Genomic DNA, 9670 nt, shown 5'->3' with positions numbered 1-9670 from the left:
TACAAACATCAAGAGAGGTTAAATAAATAAAAATAACTAGGATGATGTAGAATAAAAGGAATTTACACAGTATAGTTTAGAATAATACAGATTATGCAGGGTGGTGTGGGGTGTCCCTCTAAATTAACTATCTGTGTTTGGGGAGCTCTGCAGGGTGAATGCCATCAGAATAAGAAAGAGATTGTATATGTATTTACAGTACAAGAAAGAGAAAGTAATATGTATTACTGAATTATTCATAGTGCTTAAGATTTAAAATAAATCAACATGTCTGTGAAGGCCATGAATAGATAAAGAAGTTATAATGTATTTGTATATGTGTGTGTGTGTGCAATACAAACAGTGGAACATTACTCTCCCTTCAGAAAAATAAAACTCTGTCTTTGAAGCCAAGATGAACCTGGAGGATAGTGTACGTCTGATTTCTTACCTGGAAACTTAAAGATATTAAAACAGTAATTACTGGAGCTTTGGAAGGTATTATAAAAAGTGTGTCACTAAAGGGAGCTTTGATTTGATCTGGTGTACTGTATACCCATGTAGAAATACCACACAGAAAACCATTAGTGTGTAATGCCATTAACAAAAGTACAGGAAAAGCAAAATAAGCCAAAAAAAATTTAAAAAAATATTTGAAAGAATGAACAAGAAAATGTGAGAAATTTCAAGATCTATTTCACTCTTCAGCTAACAGAGAATATTAATAGTGATATTATTTAGATCTGTAAAATCGTGTAGCGAAATATGAAATTGCAGAGCTATTAAAAAAGAGCCCAGAGAGAGAAAAATAAAAGTAAATGTGAGGGGCACAACACCCCCAGTTAACTGGGTCCTCCTGTGGGAAATGAAAATCCCAAAGTGCTTAGACTGAGTTTCTAACAAATAAAACAGAACCTAATATGTTTTACACTGATATATTATAGGTAATAAAATCTAGAGACTTAAACTTTATAAAATAAATATATATGTGGAATTTTAATCCAAAGCATGCAGACACCTCTAATTTCTTGAACAGTCTGTCTTTTCCTACTCTGCTAGTTCACTTTCCATTAGGATAAATTTCTTTTTTATTTAAAAAAAATATTCATTTTACATACCAACCACATACCCCCCTCTAATCCTTACTCCCGCTCTCCCCTCACCCACCAAACTCCCCCTCTCCCCCACACACCTCACCTCTCATCCTCTCCTCCAAAAGGGTGAGTTCTCCCAAGGGAGGCCTTACCCTCTATGAGGGGGGGATGGGGGTAGGTTGGGGGCAAGTAGGGGGTGAGCAGGAGAAGACGAGGGAGTGGGAACATGGATTGGTATGCAAAAAGAAAGGATTTTTAAATAAAAAAATATAAAAAAGAAATATCCCTTTCATGGTTCTCCCACTCCATCTCTCCCCCAGCTTGATCATCCCATTCCCTCGTGTTCTCATTCCTCATCCCTTCCCCTCTAGTGTCCCCTCCCATCCCCAGTTTTCTCATGGAAATCTCTTCTGTTTCTTCTTCCCAAGGTGATCCCTATGTCCTTCTTAGGGTCCTCCTGGTTTTCTAGTCAACCTCAAAGACAGACACTACATCAGAATAAAGGGCTGGGAAAAGTCTTTCCAGTCAAATGGACTTAAGAAGCAAGCTGGTGTAAATTCGTAGTAACCAGAACCTGGAAGCAACCTAGATGTCCCTCAACCGAAGAATGAATAAAGAAAATACAGTGTATATACACAATGGAGAACTACTTAGCAGTAAAAAAAACAATGGCATTATGAAATTTGCAGGCAAATGGATGGAACTAGAAAATATCATCCTAAGTGAGGTAACCCAGACTCCGAAAGACAAACATTGTATGTACTCACTCATAAGTGGATACTAGATGTAAAGCAAGGGCTAATGAGACAATTTCTATTTGAAATCTCCTGTGTGTGTGTGTGTGTGTGTGTGTGTGTGTGTGTGTGTGTGTGTGTGAAAGTCATGAGAAAGTTGTCAGGATCCTGGACTGGTGTTACTGTGAATTTGAGCACTTAATTGTAGGTGAATTCTCCTAGACCGTGGTTTTGCTGCTTGGGCAGCATTCTTTCCTTTCTCTTCAACATTGACTAAACTGCCTGCTTTCTTTAAATAATCAGGGTCTCTCCTCCTTCCCAAAGGGTGCAGAGATTCTTGAGAAGAGATATCATCAATAAGTTATTCCTGGATTTATTGTAACTTTAAAGTTCCTTTGAATTCTTCTCTAATCGATTCTGGTTTTGTGGGTTCAAAATAACACATTTTCCATATTCTCATACATCTTATGCCCTTCACCTGTGTTTCCCCCCTCCCCCTCTCTGTCATTTTCACCATATCCACTTCTTTAAACCTTACTGGGTTTTATTTCATTTTATTTTACTTTGTGTGTGTGTGTGTGTGTGTGTGTGTGTGTGTGTGTGTGTGTGTGTTTGTGTGTGTGTTGTTCTGCTTTGTTTTCAAACAAAGCAAAAGCAAATAGAGCAGGCAGACTTCATTTTTCAGCCCACTCACTCATTTCTTACTAAGCCAGTTTCCCTTAAAACATCCAATGATTCTGTTTACCTCTCTTTTAAGATTCAAGCTGTTCCAATTTGGCTTCTGCACACAATACATAATCCTTCAAACCTCAGACATTTTATCTTTGTTCTCCAAAGACACTTCAAAACCAGCATGCCAAAAATAGAGATTGCTGTCTTCTCTTACAGTCTCCAGTGTTCACCTTCTGGTCTAAGCTGAAGCTGTGTTATTCTTAACTTTGTCCTCATCTGCAGCCCACACAAGATATTATTTAAGCACCAGCTCCAAGCAACACCTGAATCTTTCTGTCCACATACGTCTCAACTGCAGAGTTTTTCTCCTTACAGTGCTTTCTGTACCAGTTAATTGGGCATTGTTCTGACATTTCCCCGGAAGAGGTTGTCACCACACTGTTCCTTGTTGTTTCGTCAGGGTTGAAGAACAAGTTTTGAAGTGACTATTGCTGAGGAATGTTAAGATATATGAAGTCAGTTCTTTATTTCTATCAAAAAGAAGGAAGAGTCTTCAACAACTAGAGCCTTTCCACTGTGAGTCCTTTAGAGAAGGAGTAATATTATTTATTTTCATTATGAACTGTGCAAGCACAAAGGAAGAACACCTGGGGTTTGAATTAAAAATGCTGTGTAAAGGCACTGTGACCCTGTGCTGCTATTAAAAGATGGAATAGAGTAATGTGCCTGTACACACACACACACACACACATACACACACACACACACACCAAGTTATTAATGATTTTGCCAGAATGAAGATTCTTCAGAAGTAGAAAGCTCAAGGTTCAGAAATATTATAAATTGAAATACCTAAAATCAGCACATATTTTAATTATGTGTATTAGTTTACCTGTGAAAGGCTAAACTCTCTCTCTCTCTCTCTCTCTCTCTCTCTCTCTCTCTCTCTCTCTCTCTCTCTTTCTCTCTCTCTCTCTCTGACACACATACACACACAGTAAAACTACTTGTTAATTCGCTATGATATAATCTTTCATTCAATGAATACTTAGAGATTTAAATTAATATCAAATGTTTATTCTCAACAAAAGCATCTATTTGTACTCTAAACTTAAAAGAGAGATCCTTTGAATAAAAAAAATCTTTTTATTTTAAGTGACTATTAAAACATAAATCTTCAGCATTAAATTTATCACAAGATAAAACCCACGGGATGTCCATAGTTTATTAAAGCATTCATACAGCTACCACTATCATTTACTTCCCTATTTTATAAGCATACACAGTTTACTCGATGTAAATATCATGGTAAAATATAGAGAGACACTATTTTGTTTAAAAAGAATAAACAAAGATACAAAGGAAATGAAGAAAAAACTCTATTCGCAAATATTTTAATTTTGTATCTTTTTTAAATTAAAAAAGTGGTACTGTCATTTCTCTTTGAATTCAATATTTTGTGTATGTGATATAAATTGTTCATACTACTCTGAAATTTAAGCAATTATTTTCTTCCTCCCTGCGTTTATTTATTCCATCCCTTTTATTTTAGATACATCAGGGGATGCTAGTGAGACCCTATTTGTGCATATTTCTAATACGTAGAATAAAATTTGTGAATCTTATTGGCCTTTTAATTTTAAGATTAAGTAATGGGTATGATGGTGAGAATAATAAGTTCAATAGTTTACAAGGATCATTCAGGCTCTTCTGTTTTTAATAATATTTAGAACCAGTGACCTAAACATATAAACAATTCAATGTGAATCAATTAATTCAAACAGAAACTAGTAAATATGGGAAATAAAATTGTAAGGGGAAAAGGAGGCCATAGCGGAGGCAGGAAAGAGACAAGTTGCCCTGGAGGAAAGAACTAAAGATTTTTCATGCATGTATGAAGTTGTCGAGCAACAAAATTTATTAACACAAAATGAAGGGTTTTGAGTGTTCTCATGACAATGAAAAGAAGTATCTTTGAAATAAGTGAGTAACTGAAATATGCTCAGTTGATGAACAAGTAATGTAAAAACCATATCAAACATCCCATTGTCTTCCACAATGATGTGCATTCACTAAGTGTTAAAGTAAAGATTTTTTAAAATGTGAAACACAAGGTTATTTATTAAAGAAAAATTATTAGGTATGAAAACTTTACTTCTGTATATATAAACAATGTATCTCTGAATACATATTAAATGAATAAAATTAAAATGTCTGGTTTGGGTTATTAAATATGTGGTGATTCCTAAAGAGAGAAGAAACAAGACAAAAAAAGACAGAAGAAAATAAAGTCACATGAATAACATTGAGTATAATGTTATAAGAAATGACAATGAGGGGAAGAAATGAATTTATTTTCACAACTATTTACAACATTTCTCAGATGACCAGCATTAGAAGTACAGAAACAACATGGCTGATGAAGTAAAACTGTAGTCCCTGTGAGCTAGCTGGATAATTTCTGAAAGACCTACTTCTGTGTTGTGCTATTGGGCAATGAAAACTCTCAGCAGGCCCCTTCACAGGGGAGGCTTCTATTACTGACTTGGCATTCCTCCTCAGCAGCTAAGGTCACTCAATTATCCTCTCCTCAGTTGCCAGTCCCACAGAAGAAACTTCTCTTTGAGGAAGCTCCCAATGATAGTGTAATTGTACAAACTGAGTCAAAGTGCTAGCATCTTGCTAATGTGCTTTCCCAGGCATCTGGAGTGTAATTTTCAGGAAAAACATCAACTACTAGACTGCACATAAAATATGAGCACTTGGTCAAAAGGAAACATTTGTTTTGGAGGTGAAACAATGTTATTTCACAATAGTGTCTTTAAAACTGCAAAGAAACTATTTTCTTCCTATAAAACATTGGTGTAGATACCTATACTTTCTAGAAAATGATTATGTAGACACTTTCAAAGAAAATGCACCCATTGTATGGTTTCTGTAAAGTTGCATGGAGAAATCTCACATCAGGACTGGTTCCTAAATTTTTTTTTCAATTCCATGCTGATATACTGCAGGTACTAGTGCATAAAATATCCGTTACTTTACATCAGAGCAACCTACCCATAAAAAAGTCCACTTAGAAAGATATTATTTTATCAACACAATTGCTGACAAGATTCTCTTAAAGGGAGAAGCAGGGGTATTATGACAAAGATCTCATTTTTGAATACTCTACTGATATTCAGTTTGTAAGACTACCAAAAACCTTACTGACACATAAAACTTATTTTTTTCTTGAATTGTTCAATCTACTTTACCCAAGTTTGTAAGGAAATTTTTTTTTAAAAAAGTGTGTTCTCTAATTACCCTTATTTTTCAAAGTAATGTCAACTTCATTTCAAAAGCCTCTGTTATAGTTTGAGTGACACCCTTCGCACTCTTCTCTAGTAGTCTTAAGGGGATTGATTGCTTCCACAGTTAAACAGAAGATCTCCTTTAATCTCCTCTAACTGCTGTTGACCTATCTCTGCCATTTCTTCCTAGGCATATAATAAATCAAGTGCATTTTACATGAAAAATGAAGTAATTACCCAGTGAATCTGATGGCTAATTGCATACAAAGGCCTCTGGGAAATATAGGACAAATCAGTGTCAAATTTCAAAAGAGGGGAGAAGGTTGAAGTTAATAACGCTCAGACGGTGACAGGTTGCAAAGGACTTGAATGCCCTCTTTCTTCAGTCTCAAACTGATTCCCCACTGAAGGGAATTGGAAAATCCTAGGCATATACCATATCTTTCTGTTAATAACAGTGTTGACAGACAAGAAAAGAGAACCCACTGCACGGAAGTTAACTATTTGGGAGGAAAATGTGAGAGTATTTTTATCAGAATACTTATGAAGTTTTGTAAGCAAAGAGGTTGGGTCTCTGTATCACTAAACTGATGTTTGTGTCTAAAATTGTTGATATTGTTTCTTTATATGTAAGCCAATTTTATTCTTTCTTGTTAAGAAATGGATTAAAGTCTCATCATACTTTATTAACACTGTCATTAATTTATAAATAGTAAATAGTCTCCTGAAATTTTTAAAAAGTGAGTTTCTTTCACACCTTAAAACTCAAGCAGGCATTCATCAGCCAGTACTTGAAAATCCCGTGATGTATTTATTTTCTTATTTTATTTTATTTTTATTATTAAGAAATTTTCTATTTATTTTACATACCAACCACAGATTCCCCTCTGCTCCCTTCTCCCGCATCCCACCAGCCTTCTCCTAGAGAGAAGGGATTCTATGAGCAAGGGATATCGAGATTATGATGGGAAAACGTACAGAGATGGCCAGCCAAACTAGTGGAAACTCATGAACTGTGGACCAATAGCTGTGGAGCCCCCATGGGACTGGACTAGGACCTCTGGATAGGTGAAACAGTTGTTTAGCTTGAACTGTTTAGAGGGCCCCCAGGCAGTGGGATGGGGATCCATCCCTGGTGCAGGAGCGGGCTTTTTGAAGCCTAGAGCCTATGCTGGGACACCTTGCACAGCGTTGGTGCAGGGGGAGGAGCTTGGATCTGCCTCAACTGAATGTACCAGACTCTGCTGACTCCACATCGGGGAGACCTTGCCATTTATTCTTAGACTACTAAATAAGATCATAATGCAACTGATAGCATGCTCCATATATTTCATTGAAGATGTTAATTACATCTATTACTAAAACTGCCTGATAGAGCAAACAGGTTCAGCATTTCCTTTCTTCTCTTTTATAAAGAAAGTAGAATGTAAACTTGACAAAACAAAAGCAAAAACAAACTCACAATAAACAGCAAAGTTGCAGGACAAAGGTGTGAAGGTATAAGGTTCCTCACACAGATCAATACAACACAAAGACAAGAGAGTACTGAACACTGGAGAGTTTTAACACCACTCTGTGAAGAAATGGACAGTTTAATTTACTTCCACTTTTTTTAAAGTTTCATTTCCTGGATTTTAGTGATCCAACATTTTGATGATAAATAGCAGTTATTAATACCCTCTCATTACATAGTACACGAGGAACATAAATACATCGCTCCTCTTCTTTCATATTAGCTGTTATAGTAAGATATTAGGAGCCATTCTTTGTAGGTTTATCAACCAACAACTCCCTAGTATATATTTTCAAAACAAGGAGCACATTTTCATTTTTTAAAAGTGTCCCTTACTTCATTTTTCTGTAACCTGGGTTTTTACAGTCTATATGTCTGAGACAGAATTATTAATATTGTCAGAACAGAAGACATGGTTGTGGCATGGATTCCCACTGACCAGCTTTTTAAGATCTCTTAGTTGCAGATAGCTTGTGTTTTATCTTCCAAACACTTCAAATTAGAGGAAAACTTCATAAGCTTATTGAGTAATACCTTCTTTTCTTCTTAAGGCTAATTTTTGTGTAATACACACACACACACACACACATATTATATATATATATATATATATATTACACAAAGATTACATATATATATATAAGTATATCTGTGTGTTGAATAAATTACTTCTATAGTTGTAGCTCTACTTTTTAGATTCTATTTTCAAGCTCTGTGAAAAGTACATACATGTGTGCATGTGTCTGTGGTGTGTGTGAGCCTGTATCTGTGTGTATGCTTTATTCTATATTCAGTTGAAAATCACAGGTCTGGAGAGATGACGGAGTGTCTAAGAGCACACACTACTCTTGTATAAGTCCCAAGTTCAGTTCTCAGGACCACATCAAGGAGACAACAACTTGCAGCCCCTGTTCCTGAGGATTCTCTGGTCTCTGTGGCACCAACAATCATATACACATACCTATATATGGATACACATACACAGATACACAATAATGAATTAAATATAAATAAGTCCATAGTAGGAGAAAAAACCTCTTGTCTTTTGATCATGTAAAAGGAATTGCTATTTAAGAAAACTCTTCCATGTATATCACAATTGCTTATTCCCATGCCCTTGCTGATCCAGTGACACAGAAATACATGGCTGATGTCAATCACACAGCTTTTGGTCTCTTTTCACTAGTAGAAGTCAACTCGGAAGAATAAGATGTTTTATACAGTAAATAGAATGCAATGCATGTGTTACAAATACAGGACATTTCTTTGTGGAGAATACTGCCACCTAAAATATGTTACTCAGCTCTTCTTAAAACATTTTTGATTTTTGTCTGAAACTCACTGATTTTTATACTGACATTCATGTTAGTTTCTCAGGCCAACCCATGGTTTTCTATATTAGTAAAAGACTAACTTTGTCTTGCTGTTTGTTTAAAATTCCTCTGCTGTGTTTACTTACATGCTTATTTCTTCCTATACAAGAGTGATTTAAACAAAAGGATTTGTAAAATCATACCTTAAGTTGAAAAGTTGTTTAACAAATGTGGCTGGAAATAAGAAAATTCTGTTTTATTTTCTTTTTTCCTGTTTTTGATATCCTTTTGTCTTTTGCTCTTTTGAACAGTGTCTCTGTCTGACTGATGCTGTGGTAACACCATTGGTTTAAAAAGAAAAGACAAATGGAACCCTTCAGATAATAAGTAGCTCTGCTTTTTTATTTCTTGTCAGGCCATGCAGATACATCACTTTATTGCTATAGAGTACAAGAAAACAACAATTTTTAATCCCTACTTAATCTCAGTGGATTGCCACGGTATGCTCATTAAAGGTTATATATGGAGAGCTGATTACAATCATTGTTTTCAATCTGGCAGTTGAGAAAACTATTACCCACACCAAGGCATAATGTTAAGATATGAGGCCATAACATTAGGAAAGTATCAGAAAGCAATCTTCTCATAGTGGTCCACATGACATTCATTCACTTGGGATTCTTTATTATCACAGCCTTATAAAGTATTATATAAGCCAAAGAATTAAAAAGAGCACACATATCTTGATTACACTTAAAAAAAAAAAAACACTCCATAGATGCTTTAAATTTGCTTTAAGTCGTGTTAGTGTTTCAGTCTCTAAGTACGTGAGTGTCAGAAACATCCAAACCTGGTTACAGGTTTTAAAGAAACTATTTCTTTATTTAATTTTTGTAACTTTTATTTATTCTTGGTCTCTGTGTGGGTGCTTACACCAAGGTAAATGTCAACAGGTCACTTGAGAACATGGGTTCTGTCTATCATTGTATGAGTTCTGGGGACTTAACCTAGGTCATCAAGCTTGGCAGCAAGCGTTACCTGCTGAGCCATCTTATATGAGCCCAACTTTACT

Source organism: Peromyscus eremicus, chromosome 9 (genome assembly GCF_949786415.1).
Source record: "Peromyscus eremicus chromosome 9, PerEre_H2_v1, whole genome shotgun sequence".
Classification (NCBI taxonomy): Eukaryota; Metazoa; Chordata; class Mammalia; order Rodentia; family Cricetidae; genus Peromyscus; species Peromyscus eremicus.
The sequence above is the reverse complement of the archived record's forward strand: the minus strand, read 5'-3'. Positions refer to the sequence as shown.